This window comes from Gopherus evgoodei, chromosome 6 (assembly GCF_007399415.2).
Source record: "Gopherus evgoodei ecotype Sinaloan lineage chromosome 6, rGopEvg1_v1.p, whole genome shotgun sequence".
NCBI classification, from domain to species: domain Eukaryota; kingdom Metazoa; phylum Chordata; order Testudines; family Testudinidae; genus Gopherus; species Gopherus evgoodei.
Window position 1 is genome coordinate 68,838,697 of NC_044327.1, and position 26,732 is coordinate 68,865,428.

The window sequence follows — 26,732 nt, forward strand, 5'->3', positions numbered from 1 at the left end:
GCTTCCTAGGGGCTATCCTGGTCTCCTACCTAGCCGGAGCCTGCTTATCACAACTGCGGTTTTAGGCGATGGCAACAATCATCTGAGGTCTGAAGGCTTTCCCAGCGACCTCAGCTCGTTCTTGTCTCAGTCTCCTGGGTCCATGCTTGCCTGCAAGTTTGTAACCAAACACGCCAAGCTCCGCCTCCGTCCTCTCCAAGTCCGGCCCACCTCGGCGTACCGCTTGGACAGGGAGCCAATGGTCATGGTAGTCACCGTTCCCTCGAACGCCTTAGGCTCCCTAGAGTGGTGGCTAACTCCCTCCTTGGTGTGGACAGGGATGCGGTTTCATCCGCCCCAGCCCTCACTGCCCCGACGGCGGACACATCATCTCTCTGCTCGAGTGCTCATGGTCACCTCCAAGCTTAAGGCCTTTGGTCTTCTAGGGAGCTGGCATTCCTCATCAATGCCCCAAAAATGAGAGTAGTCCGCCTGGCATGCCAGGGGTTCCAGCGGCAGCTGCGAGGCCATTGTATCTCGGTGTTTACAGCCAACACAACGGCCAGGTGCTTCATAAGTATTCAGGGGGGACATAGTCCTCCCCCCTTTTTTGTCAGGAGGCCATCCATTTCCGGGTCTTTTGCATGGCCCACTCGATGGAGCTGGCGACGTCCTTTCTCCCAGGCGTTCGGAACGTCTTAACTCTTTGACTCAGCAGGTCTTTCCTGTCTTACGAGTGATCGCTCTGCCCCATGTGAGGCGTCCCGCTTTCCGGAAGTGGAGATGTTTCCTCACACAGACCTGTTCGCTCACCGCGAGAGCAGGAAATGCCAGGTGTTCTGCTCCTTCCTAGGTCTCTCCTCGGAATCGATCTTGGACGCATTCCTGATGCCGTGGAAAGGCCAACTGCATTATGCCTTCCCACTGTTCCCACTGGTTCATTAGGTCCTGCTCAAACTCCGCAGGGGCAGAGCGCGCATCATCATGATCACTCCAGAGTGGTCCAGGCAGCACTGACATACCACGTTGCTCGGCCTGTCAGCCCAGACCTCATCACTCAGGGCAACGACAGGCTTCGTCACTCGGACCTGCAGCCTCTTCGCCTCACGGTGGCTGCTGCGTACCTGAGTCGGGGTGACAGGCAGCCTTCCACCTGGTCAACGTACCGGGCCAGGTGGAAGCGTTTCTTTTACAGCTGCAATACGCTCGATCTTGCTCCTGCTGAGGTCTCGATCCCCTCTATTTAGCCTGCCTCTGGCCTTCAGCGGCAGGACCTGGCGGTATCATCGCTGAGGATACACTCAGCAGCCATCTCTACCTTCCAGCAGGCTAAGATGGACGTTCAGTGTTCTCACGCTCTATGGGTTCGAGGTCCCTCAAGGGCTTGGAGCGCTTGCACCCTCGGGTGCGCCGCCCAGCCCCGACCTGGGACCTCAACCTAGTCTTGGCCAGACGGGTCTCTGAGATCAGAGCTCTTACGGGGGTTCCGCCGTACACTAGGTTTCACAAAGACAAGGTGCAGTTATGACCGCACCCGGCTTTCCTCCCTAAGGTGGTTTTGGCCTTTCATGTTACCCACAGCTCAACGCAATGGGCACAACCGTTGCACTCCTTGGACATCTGTGGAGTGCTCGCATTATATTGTGCTGACAGAACCATTTCCTAAGGTGCCCCTGCTCTGTCCCGGTAACGGGCCAAAGGGAGGGCTTGCTTGTTTTCCTCTCAGAGGATCTCATCTGGGGTGATGGCGGACATCCCCACTTGTTATGATTTGGCTCATATTTCCCCAAGCCACATCACCGTGCATTCTACCAGGGCTCAGGCTTCATCTGCCGCCTTGCTGGCTCGTGTTTCTACCCACGAGATCTGTTGTGAAGCTCCATTGGTCCTCGGTCCATACCTTTGCTTCGCAGTATGCCCTGGTTCAGCATTCAAGAGAGGCTGTAGCCTCTGGCTCAGCAGTTTTATTCTGCCACATTTCACTCCGACCCCACCGCCTTTGTAAGGCTTGGGATTCACCTAACTGGAATGGATATGAGCAATCACTCGAGGAAGAAAAGACGGTTACTCACCTTTGTAACTGTTGTTCTTCGAGATGTGTTGCTCATATCCATTCCACACCCGCCCTCCTTCCCCACTGTCGGAATAGCCGGCAAGAAGGAACTGAGGAGCGGGTGGGCCGGCAGGAGTATATATCAAGCGCCATGGTGGCGCCACTCTAGGGGGCGACCTGCCGGCCCACTGAGTTGCTAGGGTAAAAGTTTTCCGACAAATGTGCACGCGCGGCGCGTACACCTAACTGGAATGGATATGAGCAACACATCTCGAAGAACAACAGTTACAAAGGTGAGTAACCGTCTTTTCTGTGGCAAGCTAATCACAGAAGCTATGGCTAGTTTCCATTAGCATTGACGAAGTACTTTGCAGTCACTGCTGTTAATGTGGAAACTTGCTTTAAATAAAACATCACAAAAAGATACTGCAAATTGCAATTTTATTTACAAGGCAAGGAGGCAAACTCTAGTAGCCCTACTAACTAAGGTTATTGGGTAGTATTGGGAGATGAATGAAGAAACAAGCCACAATAACAACAGCTAGAAAACTAATAGAAAATAAATCTCAGCTCCACACAGAGACCACACAGATTTGTTTGCTGGATAGCCTACTAGATGATGGGGGAGGATAGCTGTATTAGGGTTTTTTGGAGGTTTTATCTGATCAAGGTAATGGAACTGACTGTCTGACAGACAATCTGCTTTGAGAATTCCAGTCAGCTATGAACTAGTGTGTTGACTAATAAGTTAGTGGCTTGCTAAGCCTTGTCATTACCTAATATGTTTTTGTTTAACGACTTGCGGCCTTGCAGGAGTGCTCTGTTTACGTTGTTGTCAATGCCTGTTTTATTCTCTTCCTTGCTTCAGAGCTCTGTATGGTTCCGAATGTGGCAGCTTGAAGGTTCAGTATAAGGTAGTGGGTTTGTTTTTTTATTCTTACCATGAAAGGTTTATTAGTGTTACTGAGTTACGTTAATATATATATATTTTAAATCTATAGAAGTTAATGATCCCCCTAAAAATTGGATGCAATGTTATGAGCAATGTCAGCAAGCTGAGATTTTACATAATATCATTGGAATGAAACTGCTTGCTTCGTGTTATTAAACCAAACTGCCAGATGACTTTAATAACTATTTACTTGGTACTGTATATAAAAGTATTAATCTTGGATAAAGATGCTTTTTGTTGTTTGAGTTTGAAATTTAAATAACAATTACTACAATTACTGATTCAGTATACTAATATTGTATTTTTTGGACCCTATAAAATAGTTTAGGCCCAAACTGTTTTTCAAGATTGGCCTTTAGTTTTGCAGACAAGGTTTTGTACCCACCAATAATTGTGTGTACATTTTTGTGTTCAAGTGCAACTGATAGTACTATCTAAATAGTTGTTTGCCAATACAAGTCTGGTAGTTAGATGACTTTTAGTGCTTCCAGATGTGTCTGTAATTCACTACAGGCACAGAACTGTGAGAGCAGTTAATTTTTCTCTGGTTTTTTTAATTTGTATTTTGTTGCTTAGGAAATGAATTCCTTTTCATATCTCCAACAAAAATACTCCCATCTCCCGGATCTATTTATGTAGGATCTAGTATATGTTTTTCTCAGATACTGAACAGCAAGCTAACCGACAGAGGGAGTACAAGTTTAAAGGGACTCTGTCATATTAAACATCTCAAAGGCTGTTGTAAGCCTACTTTGTAGGACATAAAGGACTATAAAAAGGCCTCAAAATAAGCCTTGCACTCAGTGGACTGTCATAACAATGCATCAGCATTGTGATGACAGAATACACACATCACAGCGAGCAACCATATCCCATAGGAAAAGTGTAACTTGGCTATTTTTATTTCCTTTTTGGATGAGTCATGACGATGACAGGAACTGAAATATTACTTACAATAAATGGTCAGAGCAATAATACACTTTTAAAAAAAGCTTTAGTCTGCATTATTTTCAGTCCTCCATATACATGTGGTGAAATAAAGCACTATATACAAATTGCTAGGTCATAAATTAAAGAAAAAAGAAGGGATTTTTTTGGGTGGGTTGGGGAACCAGGAAAAGGGGCATGAGGGAGCGAGGAGATGCATGAATAGTTTAAGCACGTGACTATGAGCAGAAGCTCCATTAACTTTAATCTACACAGAACAATTTTCTGTAAAATGGGTTTGATAATATTTACCTACCTTACAGAAGTGGATGAATTGTCTAAAGTTAGTATAACATTCTGAAGGTGGAATGTATTATGCTGGTGCTGCAGTTATATTATTTATTTCTACTGTATTTGTAAAATGAATTTTTTCCAGTTTGAACATTTTTAAAAGATTCATTTTTCTCTTTAATTCACATTCAGTACTATAGCTATACATTATTATTTTTGACAAGCTGTTTTAGAATTGCACAATTTTGGCCCAGCTTTGCAAACACTTAAGCAAACGTATAACTTTACTCCCATGATTAGTCTTACTGAGGGAAGTTAGTAAGACTACACGTATTTATGAAATTATGTATGTGCTTAAGTGTTTGCAGAATTGGGGGCTTTCTTAGGTACATTACTATCTCATAAGACATGGTTTAATGAATTTCAATCTAAAATTTGCCTTTGTCAAAGTTCAGTCTAAAAACAAGCTGGTCAGATGACCCATGGTCAGTAGAAATGCTTTCATAAATTCATGTATCTTCAATACATCTCCCCCCACCCCAAACAGGTATACATTCACCTATAATGTTCACAATCCAAATGTTGCAGCTTTGTTCTAGGGCAAAACAAGAAGAAAGTGAAACAGTTTTTTGGAGCTTAGAACAGGAAGTTCCTATTAGTTGCTGGGCAGCTCTGGAGAGAACAGACCACGGCTGTACAGCTTCACTCCTGGAAACCTTCAAGGGAACTGCTATCAGGAAGGTCATTTATCAGCACCCCTGTGACTACAAAGAGACAACGACCCTGGTATACTGGCCGAGTTGGATCAGTTCAGCAAACTCCAAAGCAAGCCAGTTAGGCAGTTGATGCTGCTATCCTCTACCCCAGTGGTCCCCGACGCAGTGCCTGTGGGCGCCATGGCGCCCACCGGGGCATCTGTGTGTGCCCGCGTACTGGCTGGCAGATGAGCATCCACTGAAATGCCACCGACAAGCAGCATCATCCAGAGGCAATGCCGCCGAAATGCCTCTGGATGATACTGTTTGTCTGAGGCATTTCGGCGGCAATGCCTATTGATATTGCTACTTCTCGGCGGCATTTTGGCGGATGCTTGTCCACCGGCCACGGTCAACGGTGGCTCGAAAAAGGTTGAGGACCACTGCTCTACTCTTTTCAGGGTTAGGGGCTCTGAGACAATACTAAAGGGAGTGGGAGCCAAGAGCCTCATCCCCATCAACTCAAAAGGACTATCTCACACAATTTGTAACATAGAGATGCCTACTTAGGAAGATGTGAGGTGCCGTAGGGACTTTCAGTGTCCGCCCAGTACAAGTCACCCGCCAGTGGCCCAAAAACTGTGACCAGTTTCACAACAGAAAAGAGATTTTTTTTTAAAATATGATCTTTATGTTGCTGCAAGGTTTTGTGCAGTTATTAAATGATCCAAATTGTATATTTCCAAATAACTTGGATATAACCACAAATGTCAGCTTAAAACACTGTATGGATTTAGTGCGGATGAACGTTTGAGAGCCCTGATGAATGAAGTCCTCTGTTTATTTACAGGGCTGCAGCAGAGTGAGCTTCCCACACACCCTGCCTGTCTGCTGATCTGGGAACAGGCTTCCTGTAGGGGCAACAGGGCTAGTTCAATCACCCGTCCACGACCCATACAGTTCTTGGTCTCTGAGCCTGCAAACTGTGGTAGTGAATTTGTAATGCAGTAGCTAGAATGGAAATTCACCTCATAGAGGGGCTGCTAAACATTCATTACACAGAAACAGCTTTTAATCCCTGTTCAGCTGGGCTGGATTCAAACTAGTGACCTATAAGTGAAAGTCTGTGTAACTCATTAGCAATGCCCCAAGGCATCCAGCCACCCAACAAGTGCAAATTTAAACCTTGGAGAATGAGGCTTGCTTTCTTGACAGATAAATTTATTAAATCAAGTTCTGACCTTTTTGGTACCCACAAAGGCAGGATCTTCCACTTTATGTATACACAAACAAACTCATCTACACCGCACTATTAATTTCTGGCAAATACATTTTACAATCTAGTGCCCCACCTGTTTTTTTAGACACAGGCAACATTCATCCAAACATCAATAAAACAAATACTGATGTGAAAGTTCTCTTCTAAATGCAATATCTTGCAGTATAAAATCATTTAATTATAATCATCACCCAGGACCTGGCAGACTACTTGAACTAAAGGAGGAACCAGTGAGAAAGGTAAGTTATCTTCTGTGCAGGGCAGCCTCTAGAAGGGAGATGAAATACACTTTGCCAGTAGGTTTCATGACTATTTGTGAGACAGTAACAGAATGTTATTCAGATTCTTGGTTTCTGTCCCTGGCTGAGAGAGCAAAATGTGGACTAGTGGTTTGAGCAGAGTTAGAGCACAGGCATGCAAAAAGATTTGGCATCTTCCACCTGAAGGTGACTGTGGCTGAGACTTGGTTCTATCATATTAGAAACTGGGTTCCATATTTTCAGCTCTTCCTGCAGTGAATTTGTGCAAACTATTAATATTCTTATTTGTAAAAAGGAGGAAATGTTAATTGCTTGCCTTCTGGGATGCGAGAGCGAAACCTTCATTAGTAATAAGGGTAACTGTACAGCAATATTAACATCTCTCAGTGGAAGAGAGAACACCAGAACTCCTGGCTCCCAGCCCAGTGACCTGCCCTTCAGCCAAAGGAGAAAGGGTGTGTCTCTCTCCAGTGAGTGACATTTTTATCTAAAATGCAGGCACTGTTTTTCTCTAGAGTGTTTCTTTTAACTTTAGTGTATGTTTGGAGGGTAAAAGGGGAAGTCTCTGCACTTTTCCTGAATTAGTATCTTAAATTCAAATTCTTTTAGCCTTGCTCACATGAATAATTCTGCTGAAGTCAATGGGCCTGTTTCCCTCAGTAAGACAAGCAAGATTTGGCTCTTGGTACGTATAGCTTTACCCTGTAGCCATTCCTCATCCATCACTTCTCTATGAAGACAATGGGAGTTCTGAAAACTACAGAGTGGGCTAAGCAAAATGCAACTCACAAGATTACCTGATGTTCAGAATCCAAGTACAGCTATACCTTTAAGTGTCAAACTTTATAATGAGAGCATTTTACACTTAATCTCCTTTATGTCCACCTCAAACAGCATGAGGCTGTAGAGTGAAAAGATTTTCACCCTTGTTCTCCATGCTTAACAGGATGAGTAATTCTTTCAGGCACCTGTATGATGCAGGGGCCACCATGCTGAAATGCACTAACAAAAAATAGCAAGGATCAGTCCAGAATCAAAACAAAATAATTTTTTAAAAATTTTGTTTCGTACACATACATAGTATAATTGTGAGAATCAGCTTTTATTTTTAAAAAAATCCCATATGTGTTAAAGAAAACTCCTAATAGCCTACTTTTGAGGATTTTAAACAAGGGTGGCAGGGTTGGGGGTGATATTCTGTAGAGCATCACAGGAATTTTTTATCGACTTGCTTAGTGAGTATATTATTCCCCCTTCTGCCTCCCCCACAGGTTCCTAGACTTTGAGGAATTTGCATATCTTAAGGGAAATTTCTGAAGAGAATTCATGTTATCATTCAGGGAACTCTAAACAGTTTATATTCAGAGTCTAAGAGATTGCATTCCGTCATGGAGGATGAAAGAGAAATATAGCAAATTCTGTTGTAAACTGATTAAAACATTACCTGTGCACTGGAAATGCTATTTGTCATTGGAGATACAGGTATACTTTTGCACTGTAATATAGATCTGTTTTAATAACCTTAAACTGGCATCGATCAAAGTTAAAATATACAGGTAGACTGCTTAAAGAATTACATGATCTCTTTGTGCACTGGCCTATTGCCTCTCTTACCCTCTTCTCTCTTGCCATGTCCCTCTCACTCACTTTTCCTTCACTATCTCCTGTCCCTTCACTTTTCTATCTATTTAGCTTATCACCTCTTAACTAAATCCACCTGAAGATAGTAAACATGGAATTAACATGATGTTCACTGCCATCACATTGATTGCTCTGCTTGTTGTTATGCCTCTCTCTCCCATCCCATGTCTTTTATCTCATTGTAAGCTTTTTGGGGCAGGGAAGATCTGCTGTTCTTAAATCAACCAGGGGCTCCCAGCTGAAGAGGTGGCTAGGAGCCCTCAGTGTCAAATTAAAGGGCCTGGGGCTCCTGCAGCTGGGAGAACCCGGAGCTTTGCGGGGCTGGGGCAGGGATTTAAAGGGCCCAGAGCCCCTGCTGCTGAGGGGAGCCCGAGCCCTTTAAATCCCAGCCCCAGCCCATCCGTTGGAGCCGCCGCCGGGATTCAAAGGGCTCTGGGCCACCCATGGCGGCGGGGAGCCCTGAGCTCTTTAAATCTCAGCCTCAGCCGGGAATCTCTGCGGGCAGCCCAGAGCCCTTTGATTCCCGGCCACGGCTGAGATTTAAAGGGCTCAGGGCTCCCCATGGCTGTGGGCAGCCCAGAGCCTTTGAATCCCGTCTGCGGCTGGCAGGGCCGGCTTTAGGAAGTGTGGGGCCCAATTCGAACATTTTCGGCGGGGCCATGGCAGATATGACTGGGAAAAAAAAATGTAAAAAAAAAAGCCTTTCATTTCTTAGCAACCGGTTCCCTATAAAAAGTTCTGCCATGCTATGTATTTTTTTTACCAATAGGGTTACCATACATCCATATTTTCCTCCTGGATGGCGATTTAAGAACCAAAAAGCCTGACATGTCTGGGAAAATACAGATGTATGTTAACCCTACCTAGAGTTCTTTTTTAAAAAGATGGGTCTGAACTAGAAATGAGCTCCGCCACTCCCTGAGGGTGTGCTAGGGTGCACATGTGTGGGTCTCAGCTGCTTCCTGCCCACCTCATTGAAGCAGGTATGCAGGATTATTTCCCTGGGAACTGCGGGGCACCAGTGGACATGGGGCTGGCTGGAGGTGGGGCGGGAGGGGGCTGGAGGTAGGGTCTGGCTGCAGGCTGGGCAAGGGGTGTGGGGCAGGCTGGAGACGGGGTGTAGGGTGGCTGGCTGGCTTCAGGCAGAGCTACGGGAGGTGTGGCATGGGTTGGCAGGGTTGGAGACAAAGGAGTGCGGGACTGACTGGCTTCAGGCAGAGGGGTGCGGCAGGGGTTGGCTAGAGACAGGGAAGGGGGTGAGAGGCTGGCTGGAGACAGGTTGGTGCAGGGCTGGAGGCAAGGCAGGGGGTGCGGGGCTGGCTGGAGACAGGCTGGTTGCGGGCAGTGGGTGCAGGGCTGGCTGCAGACAGGAACTGGTGCAGGCAGGGCAGGAGGTGCGGGGCTGGTGCGGGCAGGGGGTGCAGCAAGGGTTGGCTGCGGGCAGTTGGTGCAGGTACAGGGGGTACAGCCCATCCTGTATGGTGAGTGCCCCTTCCTCCTGCCTCCCCCACCAGGGTAGCAGCAGCAGCAGCCCGGTGCTTGGGGCTATTTAAAGGGCCTGGGACTCCCCTGCTTCCGCTGCCCCAGCCCTGTAATTAGCCGCAGGAGCCCTGGGGAAGTGGTGGGGCTCTGGGGGCTATTTAAAGGACCAGGGCAGCAGAGGCAGCTGGAGACACCCCCCCCCCGCTACCCCAGGGCTCTGGGGGCTATTTAAAGAGCCCGGGGTTACCCTGCTTCTACTGCCCTACCCCTTTAAATAGCCAAGGGAGCCCTGCTGGGAGCCCCAGGCCTTTTAAATTGCCCCCTGGGGAAGCTGGGCCACCTCGGTACAGCGCACTGGCTTTTGCCGGTACACCGTACTGGGGTTTGGGCATGGGGCCCTCTTAGGGGCGGGCTGATTCAGAGGAATTTGTTGAATTGGCCTAAAGCCGGCCCTGGTGGCTGAGATTTAAAGGGCTCTGGGCTCTCCGCGGCTGCGGGCAGCCCAGAGCCTTTTGAATCCCAGCCGCGGGGAGATTTAAAGAGCTATGGGCTCCCCGTCGCTGCGGGCAGCCCAGAGCCTTTTGAATCCCAGCCGCGGGGAGATTTAAAGAGCTCTGGGCTCCCCGCCGCTGCGGGCAGCTCAGAGCCTTTTGAATCCCGCCGCGGGCTGCACAGTGAGCCTCCGCGGGCTGCATGCGTAGAGGTTTGTTGAATCTCTGTGGCTCCTTCGTTCCTAGGCTTATCTGTCAGGAAGGGTTACAGTTATTACAAAATATGACAGTAGTTTTTGAGACATGGATAGCTGTCCAGCAGGAACTGGATGAAGACTACCAACTCATTTCAAATAGTCACCAAGCATCTGTCTGATAGCAATGCTTTTTACACATTTTGTCACTATACACAAAGACATGTAATATGGTGTCAGTACATATGGTGTCACAGACATGTAATATGGTGTCAGTACATATGATGTCACAGACGTAATATGGTGTCAGTACATTTACTTCAGTAAAGCACTGATGTTTGTCTCACTACAGTTCCACATTTCAGGAGATGTCTGTGCAGTGTGTAATTTTTATAAAATATCTAGGTACATTATTCTGGGAAGAGTGTTTTCTTTTTGCAATCACAGGTTTACCAATATTATGCTCTTGTGTGTCTCTATGAAGAACCTTGGGAGGAAAAATCCATCAACTTTTTTTTTTTTTTGCTCTTTTTGATGTGTTTTTATGTGAGTTCAGTATTTGGGAATGGTGCTAGATTGATGACCATGGGGACTGAAGTGCTTTGTTAAGTCATGAAATAGGTTCACAATAGGGAGTGAAGGGCAAACTGACCCACTGCCCTGCCTCACTTGTTGGCCACCATTTTAGATGCCATCTGTGTGCAGTAGCGGTGTCGCATGATAAAGCCTATACCTGCCAGAGTTATCTGTGGAAGAAGGGAAAGAATTGACAAGGATTTGTAGGGGATCTTAATGCATGTCAGTTTGTTAACAAGAGTTAGGCCAGCTGTAACCCTAATGATGTGAGACTTGTAGAAGCGAGGATTGTGTGAGGCGAGCAGAAAAGAACTGTGTGAGAAGTTATTACGACCTTGCACTGATAATTAAATCTGTAGGCTGGTGCCCAGAAGCTGAGAAAAATAAGATAGTAGGATGGCCTATGCATAAACAAAATGCATCTATTGCTCATCATTGTCTGTAATATTGCTTGCTATTGTCTGTAACAAAGGTATAAATGCTTGCTGTAATTGTTTACCTGTGGAGAGACCTGTCCGGGACTGGGGCAACCCAGTGTCCTAGGGCACTCCCTCCCTCAATTAATATTGCTTGAGAAATAATAAAGTATTTGATTTTGCTGCACCCAAACTAAAAGCGAGAACTGAGTTTTTCTCCGACAGATCTATGGAAGGGTGAGTTGCCCCATTGCCCTCCCAGTGAAGGTTGTTCTGTCTCCTCCTTTGCTGAGACTGTTTCCCCAGATGCCAAATACCACTTGTTTGTTTTGGGGTTTTTTTTTTGTTTTGTTCTTTGTAGTATGGTCAGTCACTTGTAAACTGGTTACATGACCGAAACCACCAACCAATTTCACATAGACCACAAAAGAGTATTCGGAGGTTAATATCATTTGGTTACTAACTAGCTACCTGGTCTTCATTTAGATCAGTTACCTGGAGATGAAAGACTTCTACCTGTGAGCATCTAGTCCCTTCTTAACTGTGTTTCTGTATTGTACATTTCTTCTCTTTTTGGAACAAGACACAGTTATCTAAGAATGTTACCTAGATGTGTTTAGACTTTTAAAAAATGTTCTAATCACAGGTCTCAGTGCATTTACAAAACTTAAACCAGTAATTTAAAAACATTTGAAAACTAGCTCAGTGCCAACAAAGGACTTTCCTAATAGCTAGCTTTAAAACAGGGGCGGCCTACCTCTGGCTCCAGAGCCACGTGCGGCTCTTCAGAAGATAATATGTGGCTCCTTCTATAGGCACTGACTCAGGGCTGGAGCTACTACAGGTGCCAACTTTCCAATGTGCCGGGGGGCACTCACTGCTTAACGCCTGACTCTGCAACAGGCCCTGCCCCCACTCCACCCCTTCCTGCTCCCTCCCCTGACCCTGCTGTGCCCTCGCTCCTTCCGCTTCCCGCCCCCCCCAGCCTCCTGCACACATGAAACAGTTGACCAGGAGGTGTAGGGAGGAAGGGGAGGCACTGATCGGCAGGGCTGCTTGTGGTGGGAGGTGCTGGGAGTGGGAAGCTGATGGCGGTGGGGCTGCTGACGTATTACTGTCACTCTTTGGCAATGTACATTGATAAATTCTGGCTCCTTCTCAGGCTCAGGTTGCTCTAAAACCTCACTCAGTACCCACCTCCTCCCTTGGAAATGCCTGATAATACAGCTAGGGCTTGCAGCATGCCCTGAAGATCATTCCATTACTGTACTGCAATGATAAGGCTTACATTAAATTGAAAGAAGTTCATTTTCTCCTTTTTATCCTGTCTAACACAGAACTTGCAGCATCTTCTCCCCATACCCAGGCTGCATGTGTATGTGTTAAGAAGAATGTAGGATGGAGGGGACTTTGAATTGGAGCAGAAGTTTACTACACTCATCTAACCCTAGCCTAAGAAATGCTAATGGGGATCCTACCCCCTTGATTCAGCATGTGGAGGCAGGCTGAGTCAGGAAGTAGCACGCCTTCTTTCTGGGCTATCATTTTAGGCATCATCTGTGCAGCAGCTGCATTGCAGCACAAATCCTAGTTCCAATACGAAAGAGGGCTGACCGCCTTCCTTAAGACGCTGCTACTCAATAGTGGTTCTGTCTCTACATTCCTGTCTGCTAGCATGGACTGCTGAAGGTATTTCTGCCTCAATGGTCCCAGTCCCTGCTGGATTATAATGGTGCACAGTGTTAGTGGACAATGGAATAAATCTCCTAGGAAACAGTTAATTGGTTCTTGTAACACGTACCCATTAAATTAATGTAACCTTGTATAACTGGTAACTGCCCTCTTTTGTGCCTTGGTGTCATGGTATGAACCCCCACTCTGAACCTTAGCGTCCAAAAGATGGGGTACCAACATGAATTCCTCTAAGCTTAATTACTAGCTTAGATCTGATAGGGCTGCCACCAACCAGGACTTGCAGTGCCTGGTACACTTGGGACCCCCCAAAACCTTCCCAGGGGACCCCAAAACCCAGACCCCTTGGATTTTAAAACATGGAGGAACTGACTATGCCCCCCCCACTTTTCCCCCTCTTAGACTTGCCCTCCCTGGGTCGTCTGGAGAGGCTTCACCAACTCACTGGTGAAACAAGATCCAAATTCCTTGAATATTAACACAAGGGAAAATAAATCCTTCCTCTCCCCCCCCCCCCCCGGTGAGTTTAGACTCAATTCCATTGAGCCTTAACAAGAGGAAAAAAACCTATCAGGTCTTTTAAAAAGAAAAGCTTTTAATAAAGAAAAAGTAAAAATTGTTTCTGTAAAATCAAGCTGGAAAATGTTACAGGGTCTTTCAGCTTATAGACACTAGGGAGAGTCCTCGCCCCAGCACAAATGCAATCCTTCCAACAAAATACACATTTGCAAATAAAGAAAACAAACAAAAAAGACTAAACTGCTTTTCTAACTGGTACTTACTAATTTGAACAGAAGAGATTTTTTTCAGAAAGATTGGAGGAATCTGCTTACATGTCTGGTCCCTCTCAGAACCCAGAGAGAACACACAGAAAAAAATCCAAGAAGCACAAACAAAGGCTTCCCTCCACCGAGATTTGAAAGTATCTTGTCTCCTGCTTGGTCCTCTGGTCAGGTGTTCCAGATTTACTGCTAGTTAATCCTTTATAGGTAAAAGAGACATTAACCCTTAACCATCTGTTTATGAGACTTGGCCTCCATTAATTGTAAATAAATGCTTTGTGTGTGTGTGTGCGTGCAATTCATAGGTTATGTTGATTTAAAAAAAACCCAAGTGTACTGCATATGAATATATCTAGTTTAAATGTATGTTGCTTATTGCCAGGCCATTTGAACAAAAATGTGGACTACGTGGAGTTTAAGAATTCGGTGCTAGTGCATAGATAATTCAACTGCTCAAAAAGGCAGAAATTACTTTGCACTTGTATACTAAGTGCATTTGAGGAGTGCCCTGGTATTATTCTGTCTCAGCATTGGGGTCATGATGAGATGAGCATCTCATATGTCAGAATTTATATGAAGCTATCCTTCTTAAAAAAAAACCTTTCCCAGGAGTCCTGGGGAGGGTTCTTCTCTGTGTTAGTTTCATTATACTGTAGTTTTCAGATAGGGCAGCATGGTGCAGTATATCCATGGTCTATGTTTGCAGTAAGGGAATGAGTCTGCAGTAATAATACAAAAAGCCACTTCTCTTGAGGCTTGATTAAAGCAATACTGCTTGGTTGTCAGTTTGGGTTTATCTGTCTTCTTTCTTGCCTCATTCTTCCATCCATCATTCCAGGGATCACAGAAGGAAGAATACTTGCTTAGGCCTTGGCAAATGACAATTCATCACCCTACTAGCTTTAAAAGAGACCATTCATTCATTGGCCTGGAAGAACATTACAGCTTACCCAGTGTTCCCTGGTGTCAGGAAAGTCACATGACTGGATCTAAAAACAAAAAGAATCCCACAATATGTTCTCAGCATTATTAATTAAAATAACTGCAGTGTTGAAAGGAAAGCACATAAAAGCTTTTGTTATATGATCTCAAGATTTTTTGGAAAGATTCCTTTCCCTCCTTGTTTCTCAGAGAGGATTGTTCAAAATAATAAGCATGCTCCCCACCCTGAAACCATTAATAAACTGTTTTCTGTCTGCACGGTTTCTTATTTCAGAGTAGTAACTCTGAGCCTTTGTAGCTCTGGGAAGAATAAATGTAATCAAAGCAATTGGCTGCCTGAGATCTTTTTTAATGCACTGCTTTGGACACAGCACATATGCACTGCAAATAAATACGGAATTAATGTTCCTGTTGGAAGCATTCAGTTAGAATGAGTGATTTGTCTTGCTTATGAAAGGTGCATATATTTTTCTCTCTTAGCTGTTTATAAGCCTGCCTTTTTTCTGCTTATGGATTCAGAGATGGAATTTATCATTTGTTAGCTCATGAGCAGATGTACTGGGGACAACCAAATTGATCAGTGAGAATGAACAGAACAGCAGTATCAGTGTTGGGAGGGCAGCTCTTAGAAATTGTATTACCTTCCTATTTTTTCCCCCTTTTCATAGGCAATTTTCCATTAGCTGTCCTCCAAGTTGCAAGGAGAGGAAGGAGAGAATGCTTTTTTTGTTTCGTTTGGAGACAGGCACTTCAGTACAGTGAACGAGATGGACAAGGCAGACAATGACTGCACCCAGAATGAAATCACTTTGCTGCAAACCACTCTTTAATGCCATCAGGAAGGAATCATTTAGTGCCACATGTCAATTAAAAAAGATCACAAGTATTACTTGCTGTGTTACCATGATCGATTGTTTTAATTGTTGTTTGTCTTCCATACAAATCCTGGTTTGAGGGAAGGTGATGGGAGGTGAGAGAGCGCATGCTATTTAACAAACGGATTGACTTTTAAAAGTTTGATTTGCTTTTAGCTAGTGCAGGAAAGACAGCTGGAGCTGGGTTGATTACACAGCCATCAAAGGCCTTTCTTGCCGAACCCCTCCTCCTTTGCACTTGTGTACTGTTGAAAATTGTGGTCTGATGCCAGAGGATTGAAGAGCTAAACACATGTTACTGAAGAGCTGCATGTGGCTTTCAAACCACAGGTTCCTGACCCCAGCCTTAAGTAATTAACAACAATCTCTGGAATGATGCAATGCTCTTCAAGAATCATTAAGAATAAATACCTGCCCTTCTTCAGTAAATGGGAAGGTCTGAAAACACACATTCTTTCTGGTTTAGATGCAGGGGACAAGGATAGATATCCCTCATGTGGTTTGGGGATGGATTCCCCCCCCCCTTTGCATTATGGTAGCATCCAAGGCTCTAGTCCCGCTGGTTAGCCATTCATGGTAGGTGCTGTACAAATCTGAGGATGGATAGACATTTGATGTAATTAGGTGCCTAATTGGAGCTGGAGTTCTTTTCATTAGAGAGCAGGCTCGGTACGCAATGTTACTGCTTATGAGTGGAGCTTTTCTATAGGGTATATTATTTCGTAATGTTTTTTAATTAAGTAAACACACAACAGTTAGCATACTTCATGTTATGCTCAAAATTATATAAATACAAGGCCTTTTGAAATTGCAGCTGATGGATTAAGTACATATACGCTGGCAGCCAGATCACAAAATCAGCTTAGTATTTTGCTTGCCAGGATCTGATATCTTGACAGGCAGGTAATGTTTGTGAAAGATGTGGTTTTGATGCATTAAGGAAAGTGAGAGGTGCAACATGTAGCTTTTATTTCCCATTTAGTGGGGATTGAGATAGGGCTTTTAGAAGGCAGAGAAGAACATATGCTTCAGACCTGTCATTCAACTTGTAGCCACTGCATGCTGTCAGTTATGCTAGTCATCAGTATTTTTAAAGGCTCATTGCTGCAGAGGTGGAAATATTAAATACAATTAGTAGGATAGCTAAGATTCAGTTAATTAAAAATTAAAGAGGAGGTTGTCAATATTAGGAACTGGAAGTGGGTGTAATTTCAGTAAGAGTTGTAGGTTGGGGTTTTTTTTTCCTCAAAAGGATTTTTCATCCTGTTGTTTTTTTCTATCATCCAGTTTCCAGGTTTAAAAAATAGTTTTCAGAGTGTACAAGGATAATATTTGCTGCTCTTGTGTACTTTAAAACCTAGAGCTTTGCAAGTATACACAAGAGAGAGCCTGTCTCTCAGGAGCAAACTTGTTTCACAGTCAGTGAGGGGTAGATGTGATTTGGTACCTACAGAAGTCAAGGAAAAGCTCATCCTTGTTCTGGACCGGTTGTCAGGTGCGCAGGGTTGCTGTGGACACTAGATTTCAGGGGGCTGTGTACTGCTCAGTGATGTTTTTGTGGGAGATAAAAAGGCCTCTTTTAAATATAAGCACGATAGTTTTTCCCTTCCCCTGTTTTCTTATTCAGCAAATATCAAATTTCATCTGCATTGCCTGAACTGTGCTGATCGAATACTAGTTAGCATTCTTCTGTTCTCTATAATCTCTTCTTCCTTTGTTTCCTAAATAATCTTAGTTGCTTAATACAGAGGCTCCATTCTGAAGCTTCTTCAACAGTTGGCTGTCTTTTCCTAACTGTAATGATGTTAAAACGTAAAGAGTGAAGTATTCTATTCTGAATGGACCCTTGGCCCAGCTCTGCTGCTGATTCACTATATGGCCTTGGCAAGTCAGATTATAAAAATTGGTCTGTAAATTGGTCTCGCCACATACGAGTATTGTGAAAATAAAATAAATTAATATTTGTGAACTGCAGAGATACTATAGTGATGACAGCCATAGAAAAGCCCATGAGGAAATGAATAATTCTGTATTTAGAGTAGAGTTTGAAAAGTGGGAGCAGGCTGGGAGTCTCACGGTGTATCAGTCTCAAGACTCCCAGCCCACTCTTGATCCTGTTCTGTTGTGCCTCAGCCTTGCCCAAGCCCTATTCCACTCTTGTCCCTGCCCTGCTCTAACCTTGCTCCAGCCTTGCCTCCACTTCCTGCCCCTCCCTGGACCCTCAAACTCTGACTACCGAGCTTTGACCTATGACCTGTATCTGAAACCCCAGCTCGATACTGACTTGGCTTGTCCCTGGGCTCTGGCCACCAGGCTTTAAATCCTGGCTTGTACCTGGACTCTGGCTACAGTACATAGGTGTGGGAACTAGGGATGTGGGGGAGTGCTGCAGCAACCCCCAGGCTGCCGGCTCCGCACCTGGGGTCTTGGTTTGCTGGCTCTGCACCTGGGATCTTGTGGGGGGATGGAATGGATGGCGGTAAGGGGCCTGGCTTTCAGCACCCCCACTATTAAAAACGTTCCAGCACCACTAAGCTTGTCTATGAACCAGAGCTGCCTGGGGGGGGGGGCAAGTGGGGCATTCTGAGGCGGACACCAACATGGAAGATTTCAGCCCAAGTGGTTAGAATTTGGCAAGGTTATAAGTAACCAACAACAGGGTCTTATATTAGGAAGTGCTGGGCAACCAATAATCGCTCCACCAGTAATATAAAGAGCTTCTGCTGAAAAATATGAGGTGACAAGAACACAATTTGCTCTGCATCATGGTGCTCCATCCCAGTACTGGATTTGTTGTGCTGGGCCATGGATTTGTTCAGGAAATCCCTTGTGAATTGCAGATACATAGAGAAAAGTGTATAGCGAAAATCCCACATAGCAAATTCACAAAAGACACCATTCCATGGCCTCTCATTGTTTTCGCCCTCCCTTTTTCCCAGCATAGAGGCTGGTTTCACTGCCCTGAAAGTTGTACATTACTCGTGGTGACTTCAAGTGCTCTGACTCCACTTCTGGCATTTTTCATCACTTTGCATCCTAATACAGTTTAGGATAGCATCAATTAACACAGTTGTATTAATTTTTAATTATAATTTCTGTGATATTTGGAGCCCAAGTGTCTAGTAGTACGATTCCTTGACTTTCCTCCTGTGTGACTACTGTAGATCTTGTTGCTGTGGCTGTTTGGGCAATATACCACATACCGTTTCACTGGTAGGCACTTTGTAGACACTTTTAATAGTAATTTACGAACGGCTTCTTCCTTTGCAGCATGCATTGGATAGCAGCATATGTCCCTAAACTTAAAAGAACGGAGTGGTGTGTGTGTGTGTGTTGTGGGGGGGGGGAAACAGTAGAACTTAGTATATCTGGAGACTTTTTTTAAATCGTCCAAATATAAACTTTTATATAACGGTGTTTAAACTCCCCCCCCTCCTTTTTTTTTTTTTTTTTAAAGATGTGAGGGTGGGAAGAATATTTTTAAACAGAAAAAGATCAGCATTGCCACTTAAATTCAAATGCCAGCTTAAAATAAATTCTGAAGTTGCTGACACAACTGTTAAAATCATTTCTGTTTCTGAGGACAATCTTTTTCTCTGCTTCTATTTTAAATGTGTACGTTAATGTAATGCTCAGGCAAGTGGGAGACGGAGAACACCCGTGTGAGACACCCCTGCCAGTGCATTCCAGTCCTCATCTGCAGCACCTTTGCTGTTTTATTCCTGGGCAATCCCTGAGCAGAGACTGTTGGCTTGGGGTAAACAGAGTAGTGCTTTTATGGGAACTAGTATTTGTCCACCAGTTTTATCACTTGTGAGTGCCTGTAGCCTTAATCCTGCAAATACTTCTGCACATACATAACTTTCTTTTTGTAAGGTGCCCCATAGACAGGGCTGGCTCCAGGCAGCAGTGTAGGAAGCTGGTGCTTGGGGTGGCCAATTCAAAGGGGGGACAGTCCATCTGATATTGGGGTGGCACGTCCAGGTCTTCAGCGGGAATTTGGCGGAGGGTCCCTCATTCCCTCTCTTCCTCTTTGAGCTGTCGCCGAATTGCTGCCGAAGAGGAAGAGAGGAAGGACCCACCGCTGAACTGCCGCTGAAGAAGCAGTGCGATTGAGTTGCCGCCGAAGTGCTGCTATTCGTCTTTTTTTTTTTTTTTTTGCCGCTTGGGGCGGCAGAAAAGCTGGAGCCAGCCCTGCCCATAGCAGTTAATAGGAATCTTCAAGAGAGTAAAGTTGCAAGCAAGTGTAAGTGTTTACAAGATGGGGGACAAGTTTTGAATACTTTTGTGAAATACTACTTAGCTAACCCACTATATCATAGAGACCTCTGTGTATTTAAAATAAAGAATTTTTCATCCTTTTCTTGCAGCTGAAAATATTTTGTTTAAAATAAAACCAAATTTATTATGAAGTGGATCAAAGAAACATTAATTACATACTGATTGTGAAATGCAGTAGGCAGGATATTTACCAAGATACCATCCAAAGTGTCTGAATCTTTGTTGTGTTAAAATGTAAAACGTTTTTGTATTAAATTATCTGGTAGCCAGGAGAATGCTGTGTCTTGGGTCTTTACCTTACTGGAGCACACATTAGGTCTGTTTGCTGGCAGAAGTAGTATGTATCTCCCTTAATGGTGGATGGAGCACGAGCAGCTCAGCTTTCAGGTTTCTCACAGATACTAGAGTTCATCATTCCCATCTTCACTGGACCAGCTTCTGGAATCTGCACCTCCTTTCCCTCCACTTTCACATGGAGATTTCTTGTCCTCTACACAGCAGGCTCTCACTGTACCTATAGGATCAGAAAAAAAAAAATAATGTTTTATATGCATCTTTCTTCACCAGTCCCAGTGCCCTTTTCTGTCAGAGTATTTTTATTTTTATTTTCTGGAGGCCTTTGTCATTGTTTTTTCATTGCATTCCCACAAGGTCTTGCAAGATGTAAACAAAAACCAAGATGGAATAAAACTTTTCCAACATAGGAAGGGGTCCCAGGCAGATATAAAAATGAAGATACGAAATTTCTGTACCTCAAAATACATTTAAAATACAACTTTAATCTGTATAACTTCCTACATGCCATTTCCCATGATGCTTTTGCATTAAATACAGATACTTTCCTTATTAATTATGATTTGATTTGCTGCAGTCCCAAATGTACTAGGCACATGAGTAGACATAATCCCTACAAGCAGACATCCTAACGACCCCAAACTCACAACTCGTATATAGTTGCAGAATTGGGTCCTTAGACAACAACAGGTGAAGGGAGCGAGAATAAACACATTACAGATTATTTTAAATAGAACTGGCTCTCTAGCCACTACTAGTTGGTTGATTTCTTGTAGGTGTCAGGTACAAGTGGGCCTTGAAGAAGGTTTTGAAGGAGGAGAGGGTAATGGTGTCACAGACTAGTTCAGAGAGGGTATTCCATTCATGGAGAGGGATATGAAGCATAGCACAAAGACCATGGTATGAGCTGCTGCTGTAGTAGAAGGGAGGGACAGGGCAAGGGGGCATGATGCAATAGGAGACAAGGGCAGTTAAGTAGAGATAAAGATGTGCAGAATTATAAATGGCCATGAGATTGAAGATAAGAAATCTGTATTTAACTGGTAGAAAATGAAGGATTTAAAGGGGTATGTTGACATGGTTGTGAATGACCGATGGGGAAGGTGACTTGAGCAGCTGTGTTTTGCATGTACTGGAGGGAAGGTAATAGAAAGGTGTTAGGTATGCCAAAGAGGAGGAGGTAGCTGTAGATAGATCATATAAGATTTGTACAGTAAATATGTATGTTACTTAGACTGTATGTTACTTAGATGTTGAATGTTTTATGCCCTTCGTTTTTGATGTTCTCTGAGCCTGATCCTTTTAGATGTGGGATGAATATTCTACTTTTCAGGTTTTTTTTAAATATCACCATACTGAAAAGCCAATAATTTGCTTTAAAGTTACAAGAAGCTAAGGCAAATAAATAAACAAACAAGAGTGCAAGAAAATCCTCCAGCCCTCAGAAGAAAGCTTTTCTGCTAAGTTGCAGTTTGAAAAGAATTATTATACTTAAATGCTCACTGCACCTGTGAACCAAGGGTGTGTAATTTAAAAGACCAATTAACTGATGATATGATGTTATAATTCTATGTATGTGCGCAAGTAAAACTATTATATTTCAATATATATAATAGCACATGCCCTAAGGAAGGGGTTGAGATTGGTTTTTACGTTCAGTTCTTTGAAACATTCCCACCCCATTGTTTCCTCTTTCTTTTAGTGTATTATACAGGTCATCTGTCTGAGTGCATAGAGTTCCCTTGTGCTCCTAAAATAGTCTGGGAAAAATAGACCATGGTCCTAAGAAAGCTGATGAGCATTTTAGTGTGAAATACCGAGTAGTAGCTGTGGTTGGTATCTGCTGAAAATATAGTCAGAAACTAGATGCCGCAGGCTATTCTGTGGCAGGAAGCTCTTCAAATAACAAAACATCACTAGTGTACCCACTGCCTTCAGGAGTCTACTGCTATTCTATATGATTTTGTGTAATTAGAGTATTAATGGTCTGAAATCATTTCAAGATCAAGAGGATTTTTTTTCTTAAATTTCAATCTTATCTAATAGTAGTTTCTTTGCAAGGCAGCATTTCTGAATAAAATGCACTACCAGGAAACTCACCAAATTGTCGGTGCTGTCTACATGCTCTGCCTATAGCCCTTAAACGGAGGATGAAATCCCTTGTGTAAGCGGTAGCTTTTTGCATTTCCTCTGTAAAAGGTTCAGCTCCCTTAAAAACATAAATTAAATTAGCACATGTTGCACCCTTAAACAGTCTAGACATGTAAAGCATAGTTAGCTTGCCGAGAAAATGATCACGACAACATTCAAAGAGCCCAGTGTCTCCCAGCAATCTGCCAAGGACATCTGAATGTGGCATGACCTTTTCAGGATAAATGGGATTTTAAATTCAGCCTTTTCATTAGCATCCTCTCTATGTATTATGCCTTGCAAGTTGGGGCTACCTTTGAAGCTGAGAATGTTGTGACAGTGGCTATTGTTCCTGTGTGTGCATTGTTAATTGTAATAGCAGGAAATGTGCAAACCATATCAAAACAAGTGAGAACATAGGAGAGGAGAAAAGCCTGGAAACTTCAAAGTGAACAGTATATAAAAAAGTGCAAAAAACCCAAACAAATATGTTCACAGAGAATAAAATGCTGTACAGAAGGATTGGGGTGTTTTCCCCTGAGAGAATGATATGGAAATAGTAAAAACCAATCCCCCCTATTTCTAAAACACATCTTTCTGTGAAGGAAATATTTAAAGTGCTCTGAAGAGTAAGAAGAGTAAGGCATTAAGATACAGAACTACTGCTTGAATGCCAAGGTCATTTGGATGGGGGAAGGGTGTTGACCCACATTGCACCATATGCATCTGGTACCAGGGGAATTGCTCCAATATGCACCATACACATATTTTGTAATAAAAAGACTTAATTTTAATCCTTTGGGATTCCCATCAGTCTTTATCCTGGGACATCACGCTGATGACCCAATAGTGACCCCATAGTTGTAAGAGTCAGACAAACCAGGTGGGAAGACATTGCCAAAACAGACTAAAAATGTGCAAGGCATGACAATATCTGGGGAAACACACTAATGTTTGGATAGGGATAATCACTAAGTCAAATAGGACGTTCATAAGGAAGAACAAAGTTTTAGGAATGAATAAAGATTGCATGAAAACATCATTCTTAACTCTATAAACACAGTAAGCTATCACACTCCTGTTCAATAGAGGTTATCTGGGTTTAGTGTTTATGAGAAAATAACAGAATAGATGATAAATAGCTTTTGGGTTTAAAGGAAATGTACAGTTTGTCATGTATGCGTCAATTATTTTTTGTGCTCGGTGGATGATATGAATGAAGGACTCTTGTGCTCCAAGCTCCTCTAAGGCTTTGTAAAGCCGTTACTAGAAGAGATGGCAGAGATTTGATCTGAAGAGGTCATGGGTAGGATCTCATCTCTCAAGTCGTACTATCTGATTCCAAAGACAATGTCCCCTTTTAGTTTATTTAAAAAAAAACCCAACCCTCTAGACTAACATACTCTCGATCACTATTGGTTTCTTAGAACTAAACTGACAGTTTTCCCCCCTCTCTCCTTTCAAAGAAAGAGAGAGAGGGACAGAATTTGAAGGTGTTTCACAAAGATTTGAAGGGTCCCACAAGTGTAAATGAGGGCAGAATTTGGCATGCAGAACCTTTAATACTAGTGAGGTTGATATACACAATACAGACAGAACACAACTTGCCTTTCAAATACTAGGTTGAGTTTACAAGGATGGCAGTTAGAAAAGACATTCTTTTATCTCTAATCTGAGCAAATATGATCTGGAATTGATTAAAACAAAACAAATTTAAACACACAATGCCATTTTTACAAAATCATTTTTCAGAGGAGAATCACATTTTAAAAATGTTGCAATGAAATATAAAAAGAAGGGGTGACTAGGAAGTGGAGCCAGAGACACTATGTGTTCCATTCTGCTATTGTCAGTCTGTTTTTATGCAGAAGATGTCAGATACTACAGAGATTGGTAAGAGTAAAAATTTTGTCTGTTAGGTTTTAGAATTCGCTTCCTGAGCAACTCAAATGACATGGGAAGCTTTTAAGCAAAGAGTCCCAGGAAGCATGATGTTGAAATTTTCATGAACATTCTGGGGAATTTATGTTCACTGTCGTTTTTATGTTTCGCATCTCCATAGTATTCTTTAGCTGTAAGTTTGCGGGGGGTGGGGAGGGCAGCTCAGGACTTAGTTTGGAGTCTCATCTCAGGGTTTTGGCAGTAGCACTGAGAAATTTATCATGAAGTAGATTAGAGTACGAACAACACCAGACAGAGATGCTAGTGGAATTTCATAAGGTAGAAGAGACACTGAGATGTAAAAAGGTGAAAGAAAAACGTGTGTAGTGTATTTATGATGAAATATTTGTGCTTGACAGTTAAACCATAAATAGCATCTTGCCTTTAAAAATAAACTAGTTTTTCAGTTATCAGCATTTGCAATCCAGCAGTTCTTTCCAAAGTAATTAACAGCTCTTGTATTTCTCTGAATATGTAGCATGATCACTCTTTCTAAAACTCTCATGCAATATGCATACCCTCTTCCTTCACCCATGTAGAGCAGGAGCTAGGTCCTGGGACATATTCTTGATGTACTAGAGATAGTATCAAACCTCTCCCTGTTTACACATCCTTAAACTGTATGTATGGTGAAAGTCAAGATTTTGTAGTGTTCACTGTTCCCAGGTTTAATTGGTTTTATCTGCTGCTATCATAACAGCCTTATCTCCGCAGACAGTTGCATGGTTAATATTTGGAGATCAGAATTCAGCCCAGCCACACAGTATCCAGCAATTAAATGTTTTTTGATAGTTTTGTCTGCGGCTCAGGTGCCAAGGAGCTCCCATCTCTGGTTGAGTCTTTATAGCATCATAAAACCATTCTCAGGGGAAATCTGGTTATGGAAGGCTTTCCGAATGGAAATGGTTAGAAAAGCATGGGTAAAGTGCAGTTCTCGCTCACTGGCACTTCTAATCATTGACTATTGGCTAATGAATCTGCAGTTCAGCTCTGAAAGATGTTTCATTATTTCTGTTACTGCATTTAGTGAAGGAATAAAAAGCTTCTGTCTCCATGATATGGGTGCTTACATGTAATATGGAGGAGAATGTTAAATGTATCAATATTGTTTTTCTTATGGACTTCCGCAAGTGATTTACAAGGCTGATTAGGTATGCTTTCTGTTTTGTTGCATGCTTGGCTTTCTTCCTGCTGTATTCCTCTATCTAAGAAAAAAAGAAACATGTCTCAAAGCAGCAGTGGCAGGTACCTGATATAGCTAGAGTTCAAAGGCTATTATAGTGTGTTACTGGCTCCTTTGGGAGTGAATTGTTTCTTGACCCTATCTGGCCATTATAGGGGAAATATAAAGAAAGCCAATATGTGCATTTTGTGGTAGAAGCAACAAGTGTTCTGCTCATTACACCTTTTAATTGCACAGCTGCACCTAGTGTGTAGATTAACTATTGTAGCACCTGATTAATTTCCCCCCTAGATGAGGGTAGAGACCAGTAGGATAACAAATGGAGTTTCTAAGTGGAACACTGATCGATAGAGAGTGCTGTCCATTTGCGTAATAGACATCCCTATCATATCAGCTGTTAAAAAATTAGCTGAGATGGGTCTCCATAGGTCTAAGATATATAACCCGTCCTAGACCAGAAGCATTACCATATACCCCTAACATAATAGGTAAATCTCAGGAACTCATTTAGTGAAGCACTCATTCACTAAATATATTAGCTATTTATTTAAACAGTCCTTTACATATAGCCAAAAAGAAAATGTGTTTTTATTTCTGGTAGAAAAAGACCACATATTTATTGTGCAGGGTATGGAGATTTTTGTGCACATTTTATTTATCAGAAGTTATGGTTATCCCCTTCAATCATTCCTCCTTTCTCCTTAGTGGTAGAAAACCACTAGCATTCCTAGAGTCAAGAAGATTGCTGATGAATACTTTCGAAGTAATGGCATATATCTGGGGCATTGCGTAAGAGAGAGACTAACCAATATACAGGTTTCTTATTCTACCCAGAGGGTAATCTACATTGCCAGTTCATTTATCACAGTTGTCCTTGTAAAATACGTGATTCTTCAACTGGGTTGTTGGCCTCATAATTTATCTTTTGAAGTGGCCATCAACACATAAATCCTCCTCCAGCAATAGAGGGCCAGATTTTCTGGAAGTATGCTTATCATGATACCTTCTGCCTTAACAGCTGGCTAAATTTCTTCTCCTGAAAGGGAACTGTTCTCAATGCACATGCTTCTCTTACTGGCAGTTGCGAAGTCTGAGGACCGTGGAGGAGAAGGACTTCCCAGGGAGCTTTCTCTGACCAGAATACTGAGGGTAAAATATTAAATGTTACTCTTTGCCTCTCTTCACTTCACCACCACGAGTGCTTTTTATATATCCTTTGCTTACTGCTTCCTCTCACTTCCTCCCTGACCCACCTTTAAATACCAACAGGGCCGGCGCCAGCTTTTTTGCCGCCCCAAGTGGTTAAAAAAAAAAAAAAAAAAGAAAAAAAAGATGAGTGGCGACAGTTCAATTGCGCCGTTTCTTCGGCAGCAGTT

The 26,732-nt window shown here is 43.1% G+C and overlaps 1 protein-coding gene across 2 annotated transcripts in view; it reads left to right on the forward strand.

The window, feature by feature from the left end:
- Positions 1-26,732, forward strand: part of EFNA5 (ephrin A5) — a 313,248-nt gene that overhangs the window by 108,851 nt on the left and 177,665 nt on the right. The window lies entirely within an intron of this gene.